The sequence below is a fragment of the Notamacropus eugenii genome, chromosome 5, assembly GCF_028372415.1.
Source record: "Notamacropus eugenii isolate mMacEug1 chromosome 5, mMacEug1.pri_v2, whole genome shotgun sequence".
Classification (NCBI taxonomy): Eukaryota; Metazoa; Chordata; class Mammalia; order Diprotodontia; family Macropodidae; genus Notamacropus; species Notamacropus eugenii.
The window spans coordinates 276983105-277003488 of record NC_092876.1 but is presented as its reverse complement, the minus strand read 5'-3'; the positions used below and the strand labels follow the sequence as shown (position 1 = coordinate 277003488).

At 39.2% G+C, this 20384-nt stretch overlaps 1 protein-coding gene across 3 annotated transcripts in view; it reads left to right on the top strand.

The window, feature by feature from the left end:
• Window positions 1-621: 621 nt before the first annotated feature.
• LOC140506119 (tubulin-specific chaperone cofactor E-like protein) overlaps window positions 622-20384 on the top strand; it is a 150737-nt gene continuing 130974 nt past the window's right edge. The window contains exons 1-3 of one of the 3 annotated variants that reach the window (XM_072612921.1): window positions 1118-1771; window positions 2728-2775; window positions 3270-20024. The gene's annotated coding sequence lies outside the window, so the exon portion shown is untranslated. Of the gene's footprint in view, window positions 848-1117; window positions 1772-2727; window positions 2776-3269; window positions 20025-20384 lie in introns of those variants that run through there. The other 2 variants (XM_072612923.1, XM_072612922.1) reach the window with 2 other exon arrangements.

Sequence of the window (20384 nt, the reverse complement as noted above, 5' to 3'; positions counted from 1 at the left end):
ATCTAATTCCAAACAGAAAATATAGATGTTGGGGAATGCCGCACTCTCTGTGAACCACAACCTGGGTTGTAGAGGCCCCCTGGGAGATCATCCAGGACAGTGCCTTCAATTCAATAAACACTTATTAAGCGCCCCCCTTTGTGCCAAGGACTGTGCTACACAATGAGGATATAGAAAAGCAGCCAAAGGTAGTCAGTCAGTCCCTGCTCTCAAGGAGCTTACGCTCTACGGAGCGGGTGGGGGTAGGGAAGGGGGAGACAACATGCCAATACATACATGTAAAGCAAAAGAGGGAAAGCACTGAATTCAGGGGGGCGGGGGAAGGCTTCCGGCAGAAGGGGGGATTTTCATTTGGGAGTCAGATAAAGGCGGGAGGTCGGGGGGGTGGGGGCAGACTTGCCCCAAGGTCACGACCCACGTTATCTAGACCCATCCCGAGCTGGGACCCCATGCCTGTGACTTTCCGGTCCTTTCCGATGGGAGAAGGCTCCGATTCTGCACCAACCTCCACCCACCCGACCACGCCCCCACGCCCAATCAGAGGCCCGGCTCGGGCGGAGACCAGGGCTGGGAAAGCTTCCCCGTCACCATGGCGACCGGGAGGCGGCTACGTCACGCTCCCTCAGCATTTCTCCGCACTCCTCCCTCCCTCCCGCCCCCTCCCGCTCTCCCACAACCACCCTCTCCCCTCATCCCCTTCTTCTCACTCCTTCTGCCCCCCGCCCGCCCCTGGCTCACGCAGCGGACGTGACACGTGAGTCAAGGTCACGTGTTGTTGTCGGTCGGCGGAAGCTGCTTCCGGGTCAATGCAGGACACTGGGCTCCGGCGGCCCGATTGGGGAACGAGGTGAAGCGGAGCCGCCGTGGGGCCCGGCAGGGACCGGGCAGGAGGCTGAGCCTTGGCCGGGAGGAGGGCGGAGGTGGGGGGGAGGAGGAGGAGCGGCAGGAGGAGGAGTGGCAGCACGAGCTCCTCCGCCTCCCGGGCTAAGGGGTGAGTGGAGGCCGGCGGGCCTGCAGGCAGACTTGGGCCCGGGGCGCCCCCCTCTGGGGCTGGGGGTGGGGGGAAGGGGGACTGTCGGGGACCGCGGGAGGGCCTGCCCTGGGGGCCTCTGGGAGATGGGGGGTTGGGGGCTGCCCGAAGAAGAAGTATCTGGATCTTGTGTTGGGACTGCCAGAAGAAACGGGACCAGAGCGTGAGGAGGGGGGAGGTGTCTGTACCAGGGGCTTCTGGGAAGTGGGGTTTCTGCCCCCACCCCCAGTACCACGGAGAGTGCGGGAAGAGGTGCTATTTGTGCTGGAGCGCTCCCTTTGGTGCCCTTACGTGGAGGGCAGCAGGGAGGAGAGGCTAGAGGGGAGTACGGGGCTCAGGGGTTAGAGCCTGTGAAAGAAGCTTCTACCGGGAAGGGGAAATCAGTTGTTTCGGGGTCCTCGATGCTGTCACCTTGTAGAAACGGTGGCTCCCTAGAAGCTTCCGTAAACAAAGTTGGGGAGAAGGGTGGTGCTGCGCGCTAGAAGGGAGTGAGTGCCTCGTAGTAAACATGGCCAGGTTGTTGGGAACGTGCTTGCCTTTCAGATGTGAATGGGAGAGGTTGGAGATCCCCACCGAGCTTGAACCCTGCCTGCCAAGTACCCACCTGTAGGACCCTGAGCAGGGCCCCTCACATCCCTGGGCCTCAGTTTCTTTATCTGTCAAAGAAGGGGCTGGCCCTCAATGGCCCTCCGCCTTTGAGTAAATGGGCTAGTGTTCTCTAAGGACATGTCCTCAGTTTCTGTAAGCATGTTATATGTTGTTTTTTTAATTGATTCCCTCCCCATATTGGATGGCGAAGATGAATTTTTAACTTAGCCAGAAAATTTGCTGGGATTAGTCCCTAAGGAAACTGAGTACCTTTTGTAGCATTTTAACTAAAAATCAAAGTAGGGTCGAACTTTAGACCTTTGTTAATAATTATCTCTTAAGGAAAAAGGGAGAAATGTAGTTGATTAAGTCTGTACAACACACACATTTATACCTTAAAAGTGATATAGATATGTTTGCATTGCCACCTAAATTTAAAGCCCACGTTCCTGATTTAGCTGGTTGGCCACAACCTTCTTTTCGCAAGATTTAGATAGCATTTTGTTGGAGAGGTAGCATGATAATAAAAGAGCAAGCCCCAGAACCTAGATTGGGTTTGAATTCCACTCCTCTGTGTGTGTGATTGTAAACAAGCACCCATTTTTGACTTCAGCTTCTTCATCCTTCAGATGGGGATATAACACCCCAGCCCCCTACCTCGCAGGATTGTTGTGAGAATCAAAGGAGATAATATGTGTAAAATACTTTGCAAATCTTCAAGGTTTATAAATGTGTGTTATCTCTTGATACCGTGTGATATCAAGTATTCTAGATGGTTTGTGATCTGCACCAGTGGAAGGTGATGGTGAATAGATCTATTGAATTATATTATTTGTGTTGGCCCCTTACTAAGAGTGTAAGTAAGCTCCTTAAGGGCAGGGACCCAGTTGTAGCTACCTAAGCACTGAACCTACATTTTAACCCTCAGGACTTAGCACAGTGCTGTATGTACAGAGTGGGTGTTTAATAAATGTTTGTTGTTTTTTGAGATCAATGGTACCATGCATTATGTTTAATGTTTCTAAAGAACATGCCTTTGTGTTTAATATTTCAGTTTGTGTTTAATATTTCAGTTGTTAACTTGGATTTTGTCTGTTGAAATTCTTTAGACTCATAAAAAGTTTGTGAATCTTTGGACTTGACCGTTTCTGAGAAACGTGAGTGACCTTGTTCTACTTAGTGCACTGATTGCTACATTGTAGTTTAAACAAGGTTTTTGCAATGGTGCAGTGTTGCAAGGATAGACTGATTTGTTTTTTCTACTGTTTAAAAAATCTCAAGAGAACTGGTAACCAAATTAATTTTTATTGCAGTAATTAATCACATGGCATATTTATAACCTGGGGATTAGGACAAGGATTGGATACTTATCACTTGTAACATATGTTATTTGATTGACCACTGAGTTAGTAGCACTTTGAGGAAGTCACTTAACATAATATTTTCTTCCTGAACATGGGTGGTACTACCTTTGTAAAGCTGGTCCTTACAGAGATGAAAGATATTTATTACTCTAAGGTATTATTATAAAATAGAATTATAATAAAAAGTTAATGAGCTTTGGCAAGCAAAGCAAAACTTCATTCATGTTGCAATGTTTAAAGAAATTTTAAAAAGAAATAATGCATCATATATGTGTTTATTGTCCCAGGAAGTTGCAGAGTCAAGTGACATTGCTGGATTTCAAAAATGAGGTATATTTATGGCTAATAATAGTAGTGCTGGTTTGTGTCGAGCTGTAGTATCCTCTTTGGGGGAATAGATTTGATAGTCCCAACAATTGGAAAGAATTTCACAAAATAAAAACAAAACTTTTACAATTTCAAAAACTTTTAGCTTGCGATTATAGCTTTTTTTTAGTCCTCAAAAATGTATGTCTGTAATCCTGAGTCCATCACTACTCTGTTAGGACATGAGTACATGCTTCATTATGGTTGGCCAGTGCTGTATTCAGAGTTCTTAAATCTTTTAAAGTTGTTGTTTTAAAAGTGTTGTTACTGTATAAAATGGTTCTCTTTGTTTTGCTCACTTCACTCTGTGCATCGGTATCATACAGGTGTTCCCAGGATTCTCTGAATTTGTCTCTTTCGTCATTTCTTACATCACAGTATTGTTACGTTCATATACCATAATTTGTCCAGCTATTACTCAGTTAACGAATACCTCCCCCGCTTAATTTCCAGTTCTTTGCTAGAACAAAGAATGCTATTGTAAATATTTTTGCACATGTGTGTCCTTTCTCCTTTATCTAAGCCTATTAATGGTATCACTGGATCAAGGAGCATGCACATTTTATTAACTGGTTATAGTTCCCATTTTCTTTTCAGAATAACTAATCAATTCATAGCTCCATAGCCTGCCTTTATATTCCATCCATCAAAAAATTAACTCAATTGGTAATTGAAAGTTTTATCAAATTTAAGTTAAAAGGTAATAGACTTAAAACTGAAAGAAACGTAAAGATCATTTAGTCCAGTCAGCTTATTTGACAGATAAGGAAAATGAAGCCCATAGAGGGAAATAACTTGTTCATTTGCTCAATCAGTGGCAAAGCTGGAATTGAAACTTAAGTCTTTGACTCCAAATTTAACATTTTTCTACTGTTTCATCCTGGTTCCATATGGTTTTGCTCTCCAGCTCTCTTGTAGGATGTTTTTATTACTCAGGCAGGTGAATATTTTTAATTTCAGAATCTAAAATGACACTTTCTCCATCCACCCCTCTGATGAGGTTAACATTGAACAATAATGAATTAAACCATTCCATCCAACATGTACAAGGCATTATACGTGGCCTCTAGCCAAAATATTCTCACCCTCTGTCCTATTCTACCTCTATACCTATGCCTAGCCCCTAGGGATGATTCTGTTCTGTGACCAACTCAGTGATTGGTAAGTACCTACCTGGATTCTCCATATATAATTATAATAATAATAATAATAATAATAATAATAATGATAGCTAGCATTTATATAGTGCCTACTATGTGCCAGGTACTATGATAAAAACTTTAGAATTACTCATTTGATCCTCATAGCACCCATGGGAGATGGTTTCTATTGTCACCCTCATTTTACAGTTGGGGAAACTGAGGTAAACAAATTAAGTAACTTGCCCAGAGTCACATGGCTAGTAAGGCTTTGAGGCTGAATTTGAACTCAGGCCTTCCTGAATTCAGGCCCAGTGCTCTATCCACTGCTTCCCCTGACCCCACCTATATATCCAGATCCTGAGAAGGCCCAGCCATGCTTCTCTCACTCTCTACTTCAGGTTCACTCTCCAGTCTGTTCCACCTTCAGTAGCTACTCTCCTCCTCCAACACCCCCTTTCCTGTTTGTTTTGTCTTTCACTATTGAAATGTTAGTTTTTTGGGAGTAGAGGCGGTCTCGTTGTCTTTGTATCTGCTGTGCTTAGCATAGTGCCTAACGAGTAGTAAGGGCTTAATAAATACTTTATCAGAGGATATAAAGCAATATCTACCAACATGGTGTTTATATTCTTTTGAAAGGATGCAACAGTGCTGATGCAAAGCAGTTTTAAGAGCGAATCAATGCTGACAACTGGGAGGATCAGTAAAGGCCTCCTTTAAGAGATGGTACCTTATCTGTTCTTTGAAGGAATTACAAACGGTTATGATGAAGAGAGAGTACATTTTTCACACTGAGGGAGTACAAACCCATGTGAAAAAGAATGTTGTGTATTCTTAATGTTAGGTTTAAAAGATATTACATTTTTTAAAACAGCTTTTTTTTAAAAGAATTTCTTCTTTCTCATCCTAAAAATTAATGTTAAAAACATTTTTCACATACTTATTAAGAATTTCTGAACTGTGATAAAGCTCTGGTTATTCAGAAACTCTCAGGAAATAAAATATTTGAATTAAAGTTTAAATAACTGACTTTTAAAGTCATTTTAAATGAAAGCCTTTCTAAAGCTATCTGCCTAACACATAGTAGATAGGGGATTCACTATTACTGCAGATCTTTAAAATTGGCCAAATTTCCACTTGTCAGGTATATTAACTACAAAAGAACTTCCTCTTGAACTATAGATTGAATTACATGATTTTAAGGTTCCTACTACCTATGAAATGCTGTGCTGCTGTTTTGGTCTGGTCCAAAATATCTAGACCAGCAGTTCCATTCAGCACTTCAGATTGGCAACCACACTACATTTTCTCATCTTTGAGATTGCATAAAGAACTCAGAGGTCAAGTAACTTGCTCAGGGTCATACAGACAACATGAACTCTGAGTCAAGTTAAAAGTAGTGCTTGGATCCAAAGGTTCCTGAAGTTGACAGCTATCTACTAAATTGAAGTTTCTCTGTAAATAGAATAATTTAACTTTTCTTTGATGACTGAGGGTCTGTTGTCAAAATAACAGTTCTAAGTATACCTTTTCCATGTTTATTGAGTTATCAATATCAAAGAGTTTTGAGATGAAATGGAAGCTTCTTGAATTACTGTTGCTGCCCCCATCAACTCCCCTAATATGTCTGGTCTCTCCTGATGTCAGATCTGATATTAAACAGGGATATAGATGTGGGGAAAGTCTTATCTTAACGGGTTTCTAGTACCAAGAACATGTGGATATATTATGGATAACATGGCTGCTTGACTAAAAATTCAAATACCGCAGAACCTCTGCTATTTAGTTAGAGTTTTATTGGATAAGATGCATGACATGCCATTTTTATTGGTGAAAATCAAATTCAACTAAGATTATACACTAAACTGTATAGTTATTTTATAATGCATTTTTGCTGGATTTGATTTCCATTTTGTTGACACACTTTTAGAGAAGACTCATTTAAAAGGGCAACATTCCCGAATAGTATAACATACACACATGGTGAAAAAGGCCCATTATTTAAAATGGAATTGCTTTTACAGTGCTATTTTTGCTGTGACTTTTAAAAAACAGTGCCTCTTTTCCATTTTGGCTTGTCCCTTTTTGGGAGACCAATTTTCATTCTCTTTTCTTTAGATGACTTTTGTCTTAGGAACTAACTAGAAGATACAGCCTAATGCTTATATTCAGAGTCTAATTGACCAAGTCATGTAAAAGATAAAGCTTTAAATGGACTTACTTCTTGACCTCTTTGAAATGTTTCATTGAAATTTTGTTTGCTAAAACTGTTGTAGGTCAAAAAAGGTTGATTGTTCAGTAGAAGAAAGTGATCCTGGGGGAAGTCATATTACATATTCTTGAATATTGGCTTGCTTTCTACCATTGTACACATTTTCAAGGGATAGTGTTCAAGTACGTTTACTTAGCTTTTTGTAGCTGTCAACATGCCAACATTTATTAAGTGTCTATTATGTGCCATCCATACATTGCTGGGCTCTAGGGAAACAAAGATAACCTGAAATTGGCCCTGCCCTCAAGGGGCTTAAACTCCACATGGAGACCACATGTACATAATATAAGTATATACAAAATATATACAAGGTAATTGAAGGGAAGGTACTAGTAGTTAGGGGAATCAGTAGATCATATGAAAGAATGTGTTGGAGTTGAGTTTTGAAGGAAGCTGGGAATTCTCACAGGTAGACAAGAGGAGAGAGTGCATTCCAGTCATAGGGGACAACCTAGGTAAAGGAATAGAAATGGGAGATGCTATGTGTGAGGGATAGCAGGCACACCAGTTTGACTATAGTGAAGAGTATGTGAAAGGGGCTAATGTATAATAAAGCTGGAAAGGTATGTTGGAGTTATTCAGTACTCAGTAAGCATTTATTAGACATGTACAGTACTAGGCAGTGTGCTATACTGAATATAAAAAGAACAGCAAAAGACAATCCTTGCCTCAAGTATTTCACAATCTACAGGATACAACATGCAACAAGATATCTACATAAGTTAGATTAAGTTAGCACCTTCTCTCAAAAGAGAGAAAGTACTAGTGTTAAGGGGGAATTAGGAAAGACTTTGTATAAGGTGGGATTTTAGCTGGAACTTGAATGGAGCCAAGGAAACCAGAAGGAGTTGAGGAGGAAAAGAAATCAAGGCATGGGAGACAGTGAAAATGCCCAAAGTTGAAACATGAGTATCTTGTTCATGGAAAAGCAAGTTTACCAGTGTCACTTGATTACACAGTACATGGAAGTGAGTAAATATGAAAAGACTGGAAAGGTAGTAAGGAGCCAGGATATGAAATACTTTAAAAGCCAGTTGGGAGATTTTATATTTGATCTTGGAGGTGAAAAGGAGTTTATTAAAGAGGAGTGGCATGGTCAGATCTGGGTTTTAGGAATATCAGTGTGATAACGGAAGAGATTATAAATCCCACAAAGGTAGGGAGACGAAACAGTAGGCTATTGACAGTTGTCTAGGCATGAGAAGGTGAGGGTCTGAGCCAAAGTGGTTGCAGTGTCAGAGGAGAGAAGTGCCATATATGAGAGATATACCAGAGACAGAAATGGTGAAACTGGATAGATACGCTGAGAAGAGAGGGATTAGTTCAGGATAATACCTTGGTTGGGAGCCTGGGTGACCAAGAGGATGATGGTATGCTTAACAGTAGTAGGTTAATTAGGAAGAGGGGAATGTTTTGGAGGAAAGGTAATGCATTCAGTTTTCAGCATGGTGAGTTTAATATGTCTGGGTCATGTAGTTTGAGATGTTTAGTAAGCATTGGGAGATAGGAGGTTAGGAGAGATGTTGGGACTGAATAAGCAGATGAAGGAAAAACAATGTAGAGATGATAATTGAATCCATGTAAGCCAATGAGATCATCAAAAGAAATATTATGGAAGAAGAGAATAGGGCCCAGGACAGAATCTTGAGGAATACTCATGGTTAGCAGATATGACTTAGACGAATATCCCACAAAGCAGACTGAGGAGTAAATCAGGTAGGAGAACCTGTATAGGGTGGTGTCACAGAAACCTAGAGAGAAAAAATATCAAGAAGAGCATGACTACCAGTGTCAGAGGCTATAGAGGGGTCAAGCAGGATGAAGATTGGGGAAAAAAAAAATAGTTGTCAATTTAAGAAATCACTGGAAACTAGAAAGGCTTCAGTTAAGTGTTGAGGTCAAAAGCCAGGCTATAGGAGTGCAGAAGAGAGTAAGAGGAAGGGAAGTAGATGTATTTATGGTCTTCTCAGAGAGTTCAGCCTTGAAAAAATGAAAGAGTGATAATGAGACAGTAGCCAGTGGAGATGGATGGATCATGTGAGGGTTTTTGAGGATGGGGGAGACAGGAGTGTTTGTTGGCAGTAAGGAATTTTGTTGTTCAGTTTCAGTTGTGTGTAACTTTATGATCCTATTTGGGGTTATCTTGACAAAGATGTTGGAATGGTTTGCCATTTTCTTCATTTTACAGTATAGGAGACTGAGACAAACAGAGTTAAGTGACTTGCCCAGGGGTTACACAGGTAGTAAGTGTGTGAGACTCGATTTGAATTCAGGAAGTTGAGTAGTCAATAGATTAAAGATAAAAAGAGAGTGGGGATGAGAAAGGAGGCAGTCTGTCGGAGAAAACTAGATGGAATGAGATCACTTGTGCGTGTAGAGGGATTAACCTTAGCAAAGAGGACTCTCTTCCCCTGAGACAAGTAATGGGAAGAGATAATGGCAAAAGCAATCTGAGTGATGTGAGATGAGATAAGAGGAAATTCATCAAAACCCCTCAACTCATTCAGTGAAATGTGAGGCAAGACTCAACTGAGAGGATGAGTGAAGGAGTAGTTATGGGAGACTCAAAGAGGGATTAAAATGTTTAGAGAAGTAACTGATGAATGGGACAACGAATCAGGATATGTAAAAGGTTGCTTTGCTATAGTGCTATTATTTAACTACTTCATAGTGAATCCAGTCAGGGTGATGTCATTTCTCCAGCTTTTTCATTACGTGGAATGAGAGTAGAAGCAAAAGCAGCAGAAGATGGGAGTAATCCAATGCTGAGGCTTGACAGCACAAGATCTGTGATAGCCCAATGAAGCAGAGGACTAGAGAGAAGAGGACAGTGATGTAGAGTTGTAAGTGGTTCACTATGGGGTCAGGATGGGCAGGGGAGGAAAGAGCAGCCAGTGCTTTAAACCAAGGGTTTAAGGGATTGGAGATCACAGTAAGGAAGAAAAACAGTTTTTAAGGTAAGGCAGAGAGGGAATGATGGAATGACAGCAGATTGTGATCAAATAAGGGAATTTCAGATTTTATGAGCATAGAAGTGGTTCTTTTGTGGATGATGGCCAGATAAGAATATGACCACCTTTGTGTATAGTTGAGGTAGGGTGGAATAAGTCATAGGAAAAGAGGAAGTTGAAGATCTTTAGGTTGTTTGAGGGAGTATCTATATGCATATTGAAGTCCTCTAGTATGAAGGCAGATATTGAGGAGGAAAGACTGTGAGCCAGGCATTGAACTTATTAGGAAAAAAGGAAAGTGACCTGGGAGGTTGATTGACAGCAGCTACCAGAATTTTGACTGGGTCAGAGATATGGATTGAGAGAGCCTTAGAGGAGGAGAAATGTTAGGCATATTAGAGAGTTGGCTTGAAAATGATCAGTGGGGAGCAAAGAATATTTCAATTCCCCCTATCTGAGTGGGGAATGAGTGAAAGTGTAGTACTGGAAAGAGTGACCAGGGAGGCTGTGTTATCAGGATGGAGCCAGGTCTCAGTGAGAGACAGAAGATGGAGGGAATGAGAAAGGAAAAGATTTAAGGTGAAAATAAGTTTGTTATCTATGAAACAGGCATTCCGGAGAGCATAGTGGCAGATGTGGGTAACTTTAGAGTAGGATGTGGGGAGAGGGAGGGTAAAGATTGTGTTGAGAGAGGGTTGGGAATAGTAATGAAGGATGGACAATGGAGTATGAATAATGACTGTGGGCATTCAGAATCCCAGGAATGAGGAGACTATAACTCAGTGGGAGTTAATCTTTGACAAGTGAGTTCTGGTGGGTTATCAATATCCTTTGGAATTGGGCCACTGGGTGGAGTCTTCTGAGGGTATTAGGCAACTCAGGGAGGGCACCAGTGGGTAGAGCCAGTGGAATGATAATTGTCTGCTTTCCCTGCTGGCAGGCCAGGCCTGATCAATGGAAGAGGTGTAACAATGTCATTTCTCTGCATCCAGGCTGGGAGGGAGATAGGAGGGAGCAGAGTAGAGTGGTGTTTTTCTCTGTCACCTGCAATCAGAAAGAAGCCAACCAAGGGAGCAAGCTGGTAAAATTAGGTCTCTGTTCCCTACAAGCAGGAAGAGGCCATCTGAAAGATTGGCATGCAATGGAATGATATCTCCCTCTATTCTCTGTAAGCAGGAAGGGTCCCCTACAAGCAGGAAGAGGGAGCCAGGTCATGATGAAATTTGTTTTTGATGCCAGAGAATTCAGAGTTACTGGAGTTTATTGAGCCTTGAAGTGACATTAAATGCGTATTTTGGGATATCACTTTTGACAGTTGAGTGAAGGATGATTTGGAAAGTGAAGAGACTTGAAGAGGAGAGATAACAAATAGGAGACTATTGCAGTAGTCCAGACAAGAAGTTATAGCCAGAATGAGGGTATTGGTTTCATGAAAAGAGAGAAGGGGACAGATATAAGAAAATTTTCCGAGAATGGAATTCATCAGACTTGGCAAAATATTAGATATGTGGCTAGAGGCAGAATGAGGAGTTAAAGATTACTGGTTTTAAACCTGGGCAAGTAGAAGGATGGTAATATCTTTGACAAAAATGAGGAAATTTTGGAGTTTTTTGTGCTTCAGATATTCTTCAGTCATGTCCAACTCTTAATGACCTGATTTGGGAATTTCTTGGCAAAGATAGCTAGAGTGGTTTGCCGCTTCCTTCTCCAGCTCATTTCACAGATGAGACAACTGAGGCAAACAGGCTTAAGAGACATGTCCAGGCTCACATAGCTAGTAAATATCTGAGGCTGGATTTAGGGAAATAAGGTTTTGCTGGAATACGGTTTAGGGAAAACAGTAGTTTTGGACACAGGTGAGTTTGAGATGCATGTGGGATATTTAGTTTGAAATGTTCAATAGACACTTGGTAATGAACTAAAGTGTGTGGGTGGGTGTGGGGGTGTGGGTGTGGGTGTGTGTACAGACAACTAGGAATCATCATGTGAATGATGATTCCTAGGTGTGTGTACAGACAACTAGGAATCATCATGTGAATGATGAGAGAATAATTGGACCCTTGGAAGCTAATGAGTTTGACAAGAGAAGAGAAGAGAGTTGAGGATCAAGCCAAAATCTAAATTGATTTGGCAGTTTAGAGATCTTTGTTAACTTTCTAGAAAGCAGTTTCCATTGATTGATGTTGTTGGAAGCTGGGTTACAAGGGACTAACTACATCAGTATGGGAAGAGGAAGTTAATGGCTGCAGAGAGGATTCTAGGGTTTTGGATGAGAAAGGCGGGAGAGTGGTGAAATAGTAGAATCAAGTGGTTTTCTTTTTCCCCCAAAAGATTAGGGACACCTGGACATGTTTATGGGGATATAGGTATAGAGTTATAAGAATTGGTGGCTTTTTTTCAGGAATATCTGTGTCAGAGGAACTTGCTAGTCAAGTACTTACATTTGATTATTGTAATTTTACAAATAAGTTCATAAGTGAGTTTACCCAGATTGGAAAGCTCCAAATTAAAATAGAGTGGGTGAGTTCTGAAAAGAATACTATCTGTCATGAAATTGATGATAAGCTTTGGCAGTATACTTCACTTGATCTATAGGCACATGTAACCCTAGAGTTATGTTTCCCAGTTTTATGGCCACTTCATTGACTGTTTGATGTTGGACAGATTTTGTTCAAATTTTCTAATGTTAGGCTTTCCTCTTTTATGTAGAGGGAGGAAAAGAACTTTTTATTTACTAGGTAGCTTCTGTCTCCATCTATAATATTTTAAGCAAGACATTTCAATCCTTTGGGCTTGTTCTTCATATATGTGGAGTTTGGGGGTGGAGGAGAGTGAGGAACCACATGATAACTAAATTAGTAGTTTCCAACTTTTATGAAATTCCTTCCTCTTTACTTAGAAAATACATGTCCCCACATAAACACTTTTCATTTAGCTTTTTATATGATTTTCTTAGATCTTATTCAAATTTTCATTTTTATTAAAATTATAACTACGCAAACATCTTAAGCATACAACAAAAACAATGTAAATAATCGTTGCTGTGCTCATTATCATAGGATCTATAATTTAGAGATGGAAGGGAGCTTTGGACTCATCTACCCAGACCCCCCTCATTTTGCAGTTGAAATAACTGAGACCTAGAGAGGTTAAGTGACTTTCCCAGGGTAAATGTTTTAGCTGTAATTTGAAGCCAGGTCTTTCTGACTTCAATCCAGCACTCTTTCCCTGGGCCCATGCTGCTTATTGGTTCATTGATAAAAGAAAGATAAGAAAAATCTTATACAAACCAAAATATAGTAGCACTTTTTGTAGTGACAAAGAACTGGAAACAAAAAAAGATCCTACTTTAGGAAGAATGCCTAAATAAATTGTAGAACCTATATGCTCTGAAATATTACTGTACACCTAAGAAACAGTGAATATAGAGAAACCTAGGAATAGTTATATGAACTGTTGCAAAACGAAGTAAGCAGAAAACACTGCACACTGATTATAATAGTGTAACTGGAAAGAGCATCAAAACATTGAAACTGCATGCTGAAAAATTTTAATAATCAAACTTGACTCCAACAAAGAGTGTAAGAATGAGGCTCCCTCCCTTTGAAGAGATAGAAGACAATAAGTATGGAAGATTATAGTTAGTCTTTTCCATGTTAATTTTCCTGAGCTTGTTGTTGTTAAGGGATGGCATTCTGAGAGGAACATGGATACATTCCGAAATGTAGGTGCTGTGAAGACTAAACTATTAACAAAAATTTCTATTTAAAAAAAGATAATTATTAATTTTGGAGTAGTTTCAGCTAAGTGATGAGACTTAGAAGCCACATTGTAATGAATTAAGAAATTAGTGAGAGAAAAAAAAGTGAAGGCAAGGAGTATAATCAGCATTCTCTAAGAAATTAGCTGAGAAGGGCTAAGATTTAACATTGACAGATTAAGGGAGTTTCAATTGATAGTTTCATAGGGCTTCTTCAAGGCTCAGTTCTTGATGAAACCTTCTCTGATAGCTACAATTGAAGGTATTTTCTTCCTCCTCAAGTTTTCTTAGAGAATTTTGTCTGAATCAGTCCTTTGCTTCTTTTGTGTTCATATATGTGTGTGTGTATATATGTGTATGTGTCTACATGCATACACGTACATCTATACATATGCACACGTACATACATATATACGCATATGTATATATACAAATTTGTCATTCCTAGACATAATAGCTTTTATTGTTTTACTATTGACATGTTTAAGATTTCCTCTTGAGAAAGTTATGGAATGAAAAGCAGCATGGCTTAGCAGACAGCAGCCTTGGGAGTTCAGAAAATGTGGGCTTCTCCCAGTACTCCAAGAAACTCTACAACTCTTAAATGGCAGAGTAGGTGGTAAATGGTTTGGATAGTGTGGATAGTGGGAGTTTCCTCCATGGGAGATCCCTTATTACAACAATAAAATCCTAAGTTGGCTTTTCCGTATACAAGAGAAATTGCAGGAGTTTCAAACTTATCCCTGAGTGTTTCACTATTTTAGCATGCCATACATTCAGCAGAGAGCTGCTTTTTATTCTATCCAGCCTCCAGTTTCTCAATATCTGCCACATAAAACAGCCTTCCTGAGGGTGTTTTGGCTCCTTGACCTCTGTTTTAGTGACACTAATCTTGCCCACCCACTCTTTAACTTCCCCCCACCATCGAATCTTTCTTATTTCTTCTAGAATTAAGTTCAGGGGTGCATCCATGTGGAGAATAACAGAAGGTTATCTCTAAACCACTAAGATTTCTCCAAAATGCTTAGTAGAGGTAATTCAACCTTTTCTGGTAAGAAAAGAAGTTCCTCACAACTCTTTTTGTAAACCTCAGCTATATACTCTCCCTTACTGATTATCTTCATTGTTTCCAGTAGACTGGTGGAGTAGCAAGAACGTAGGCCAGGGAGTTAGGAGACCTGAATTGTTTATCTTCCTGGCTCTGCCAATTGCCGTGTTATTCAGTTTCTCTGAATCTTACTCTCCCCACTTACAAAAATAAGGTGATTGGAGTTCTCATATCCCTTCTAGCCCAAATGTTCCACAATATTAGGTATTGTATAGAGATACAGTGAAGTGAAAAATGCTTTCATTGCTCATAAAAATTTTGTACTTTAGTTGTAGAATGCAAAAAAAGCAGAGGAAGCGGGGATAAAATATTCTCAGACAGCAAGAGAAGAGATGATTAATTGCCAAATGAGTGGTTTGGACAAATCTAAGATTGCAAAGGAGAGGGAGAACTGAAGACTAGAATGGTCTGGGAAACCTTGGTATACAGAGATAGACCTTGAGTTAGAGTAGGAAAGGAGCTGTAGGATTTGAATTGCTCAAGAGAAGATGGTTTAAAATCTTCCTAAGAAAGGAAATGGAATACTATTTATGCCACATGTTAGGCATCTTATTGTGTTACTGCCATGCTAATTAGCAGAGCCCAAAATCTTAAAGGAAAAGAAAATTGGACTGATGCAATTGTAACCTATTAGGAATTTCTGCTTAGGCCCACCTATATTCACAAATAACAAGGACATCATTGCTCTGACATAATTCAGGTTGGACAGGAGTGGTTTATGTATTTAGGAGCTAAGTACTTTTTAAAAACTAGTCTGTGTAACTGCTGTAGTTTTAAAATTCTGGCAATACTTGATTAACAAGAATAATTTGTAAACTGCTGGAGAGTGCTGCCGTACGTAGAATGATGGCTAGTTGTTTGTCTCTAATGAGGCTTCACTTTACATGGCAGCTTCTGGAGCTACTCCTGAACGGAGATAATAGAGGTAATCTGTTCTCCAGAGAGTTGAGTAATGACCTTAAACATGTATATTCACAGCAGAGAGAAAACATACCTGCAAAATGTTCTGATGAAGTCTGATACATCAGGTTGGGGGTAGGGGTGGGGACCTCCCTTTATGGACCAGCTGTTAAAGAACCTTTTACTCTATAGTTGAGATCGATACCTCTATTTGGAAAAGTTTATTTGTTCAATTACTTTGATTTGGCTGCAATGTTTTCCTGTCATTTTAGTAAATAATGTGTCAGTCACATACTGCTCACAAACAACTAACTGGAGACAGCAAATATTTCTTTAATAAAGGTAGCAGACTGGTGAGATAGAAGATGTATTTGGTTTCAGTATGTTGTTTGTACCACAGAAACCTAAGCAAATTACCTTAGTTTCATGTCCTATAAAATAGAGACAAGTTTTAGCTTTCCTCAGAGATTATTGTGGGGAATTACTAAGAAAAAAAATTATTTATCAGTATAAGCACGCTTTTGCTTGAGCTGTTGGTTCCAAGAGTAAATAATTACTTTCAGAACCCAAATAAGAAAAAGCTTAAATATTTGGAGCTTTCCTCAAAAGGATACTGGACAACTAGAAATGTAGGATAGATGTATATTCATTTGTGAAGAAGACCATCTATCTAACTACAGACTGGAAAAAAGTCTCATTGGAAACTTGGAAAAAAGGGTAGTACATATTTCATCTTGCTTTGTGTTTGAGGATGTATGGAAAGTAGCTTTGCTCTTTATTGCAAGATGAACTATTTATGGAAGTATTCATTTGGTTAAGTCCATTAATTAATTAGTAAAAATTATCAAGTTGAATGAATGTTTTGGGTAGGAAACCAGGACTTGAAGGCTGAGAAAGGAATGTTTACAAAACAATGTCAAGAGAGATGTTTCCACACATTTTTAAAAATTATACTTTCAGTCTAACTAAAACTACCTTCTCATTTTAATTATTGCAACTCTTATTTAACCTTCCTGTGAAAATTTTTAGAGATTCAGAAGTTTTGTATGACACAATTGAATTGGCAGATTAAAGTGATGTGTCATATTTTATAATAAAATGGCAGGCATGGAGTGAACCGAATTTCCTTATGATTTGATTCTTGATTTGAGTATTTTGTCCTGTTGAACTTTACATATGAAATGAGATCATTTTGAGGTTGCATTTCCTTTAAAATTTAGCTTTTGATTGTAAATGTTGTGACTTCAAAATAGTAAATTATTTAACATCTTCCTTTAGGTTGAAGTAGGAATGAAGGATCTGTTTTATAATACTGAAAAAACTTTGTGAATGGGTTTTGTTTTTGTTGTTTCCTTTAGGAAGCATGTTAATTGTGAAATTATGAATCTTTTCTTATTAAGAGAAATAAATGGAACATCTAGATTTCCATTTCATTTGACAGCTTTATTATTTGTATTCTGGTTAGAAAAATTGACATACCACACTTCCAGACTTGTGTACAGTGTTTTGTTGCTCAGTGATCTTGAAAAGTGAAAGTATTTTAAATAGGGTGGTATATATTAGACTGTGAAATCTTGGTGGCTGGTATGCTATGATAATTTATCAGCACCACTCAGTTTCATCAGTTGAAATGCTTTTAGTAAAAAACTAGTAAATTGGTTAACAGTTCTTAAGACAACCATAAACAGTTTTTTATAATTGGTTTATTTCTTCTACTCATCTTTCTCCAAAGTTGGCGACTTTTCTATGTATGTTATTTGAACAATGTTCATGAGATCAGAACAGAATTAGAATGACAAGTATCCTCAATACATGGAATAATAATTGTCATATTCTAGTCAACTATTGTTCCTTCTAGCCCAAGTTTCTGACTGAAAACAAGGGGATTCACAGAAACACAGTATAGTGTAGTGGAAAAACAACTAGAACAAAAAATTGGAGTTCAGTTCCTAACCCCCAAAAGTGATTTATTTCTCTTAGCCTTTGTTCCATCATCTCTGAAATAGGGACACTAATACTTGTACTAGCTACTTTACAGTGTGGTGGTGTATTCGTTGGTGAAGAAGACCATGCCATTAGAGAAATGACTTGCACTTGACTTTGTTTTTGAGTGAGGGAGGGCTGTACAGGTCACCAGCCTCACTTCTTCTCCAGAGCCATCTGAATCCAGTGACCAGATATTCATCAGGATGACTGGAGAGGACCCAGGATGAGGCAATTGGGGTTAAGTGACTTACCCAAGGTCACGCAGTTAAGGAGTGTCGAGTGTCTGAGGTGATATTCGAGCTCAGGTCCTGCTGACTCCTACATTGGTTCTCTATCCACTGCATCACCTAGCTGCCCCACAGCGTGGTGGTGATAGTGTAAGGGAAGCATTTCTTTTTTTATACAAAGAGCTTTCTTTGTAAATGTAACTTGCTGGCCTTAGTGGATATTCATACATCATTCAGGAATTTATCTTAATTTTTTCTTATACTTAGATATATTTTTAACTTCTCTTGAAGGAGATAAAATACCTTATAAACTCAGATTAAATTTGTGTTGAGTGTCTGCATGATCCAGCTTTCAGAATAAATGAATAAATCTTACATTGCTAACTACAAAGTCCAAGGGGCTCTCATAGAAAAGATACCATTTTCAGAAAATGGAAAAGATTTCTGAGGAATTAGAAAATCCATAAACTAAACTTAGGCAAACCCAAAAAATGATTTGAAGAGATCCTTACTAAGATTCTCTAAAACCACTGAGAATAAAAGAGTCTTTAAATATTTAAAGGGAAAGAAAAGATGACTGAGAAAACTAGTGGAACTGTTTGCTGTTCATGGTAGAAAGGGACTATTTGTTGTTTGTCCTTCATTCTTGAAGAGGACCATGACATCAGGAAGATGATGCCATGATTTCTAAGAGAATTGAACTACAGCAGGGGAGGGCCGTGCACATTCACCAGCTTCAGTTTTTCCTCCAGAGCTGTCTGGGTCCAGTGGCCAGATATAGATCAGAAAGACTGGAGATGATCCAGGATGCAGTGGAAGACCTTGGCATATTTAAGCTAAGGTCTTTTTGAGTTCTTATTTTGACTGAAGCAATGCCCATACTGACCAGAAAGGGGCTAGCAGAGAGTTTAAGTAAATGAATTGCTTCCTGGACATGAATTAATTGCTCTGTGAATAATTCTAGTCCCAGACTGTCTTTTGAAGGTGACAGATTATAGAAATAGAACAGTGGTAAGGGTATCAGAGTTCACTATATTTAATTAGATGAAGAAAAATTGGTTTATTTCTTGGGAAATGAATGACAACTGGCCAAGAATTTTGAAAAGTACTTAAGGAAATATGGTGGAGCCATCAACCTCTCATTAAAAATAGATAGCTAAAGAATTTATCCAGCGCTTACTATCTGCCAGGCACTGGAAATACAAATGCAAACAAGCATGATATTCCCTGCTCTTAAGGAGCTTACATTCTAATGATGGGAGAAAAACAGGAGAGCTGGGTGCACTGACAGAGACATGGTTAGGAAATACCTGAGAAATACTATGGATCCTTATAGGAGCAGAGTCCAAAGTTATGGTGTGAGAGGAGAGATGACAGTGCTAATTAGAGTGCTAGCATAAGCAGTATTTTCAAAGTGAATCTTGAAAACTACAAGGGATTCTCAACCTGGATGCCATTAACTTAATATTTTGATAACTGTATTTTGATGTTAGTTGTTTTTCTTTGTAATCGTGTATTTTAAATGTATTTTAAAACATTCTAGTAAAATATATTCTGAGATGGGGTCCATAAACTTCACCAGACTGCCAAAGGGGTCCCTGACACAAAAAAGCTCCTACTCTAGAACAATGAATGGTGATCCACCTCCCAAACCAGACAAGTTATGGGTAGGCATGACATTAAGCTAGGATCCTGGAAAATTTGAATAACAAGCAAAGAAGTTTGAATTTTATTCAGTAGGCAGTGAAAATCCATTGAAGAAATTTAGAGGGTCATGGTTGAGTAAGAAAATAACGGCTATTTTATGGCAAGTCCTCAATTTCTAGAAATTGCTGATTACCCCTTGCTGTTATAATGTTGGATTTTATCCCTTTATGACAATTCATGTGTTATGTATATTGAGGGCTATCTATTGGAAGTGATAACAAGAATTTGTATCGAATGTATCATACTATGCGATGTAACAGAATTACTTTATGAAGTCAAAATTAATCTTGCAACCTGGTCAGTTCAGGACTTGCCCTTTGGTTGCAGGGCACTAATTATAAGTAGCTTGTTATTGGGGTATAATTTATTTGAAAGGATGTGCTGTTTTGACATTATTTCTTTAACTGGCTGGTTTCCATGTTCTATACTAGCAAGTATTATATCATTTGTATTATGCACTGAGGAACTTGAGGCACAAAGGGCTTGTGATTTTCACAGGGATCACTCGATGATTTGGTAATGGAACCAAAGAATAGTACCCAGGATGTCTGACTCCATCAACCACTAGTTCAGAACAGCCTCTTACAGATGCATTAGCACTCTGCCAACATTAGATGCTGTCAAAGGTAATTTGATACCTGTTATTTCCAGAAAGTCATCAGGTTTTTAAAAAATCCTTTTAAAAGACCTCACTATAGGGTCTCTTACCATACTGTATTTGCTCATTTTTCAAGCTGTTTTAGGTATGAGCCATTTTTTCCCACTCCCTGTTCCTTCTTAAGCTGCTACAGCTGATTTTGAATAGATCTATGTTACTGATCCATTCTACAATCTTAATTCAGTTTAAAACCCCTGTATTAATGTGTATGCCATCTGCATTCCTGGAAAGCAATTCCAGCACTGAACACTGGAAAGTGACCAGTAACGAGACCTGGAATTGCTTTTCAAACAGGATGGGGTGTGGGTAGGGAGTAAGAGGCAGAATG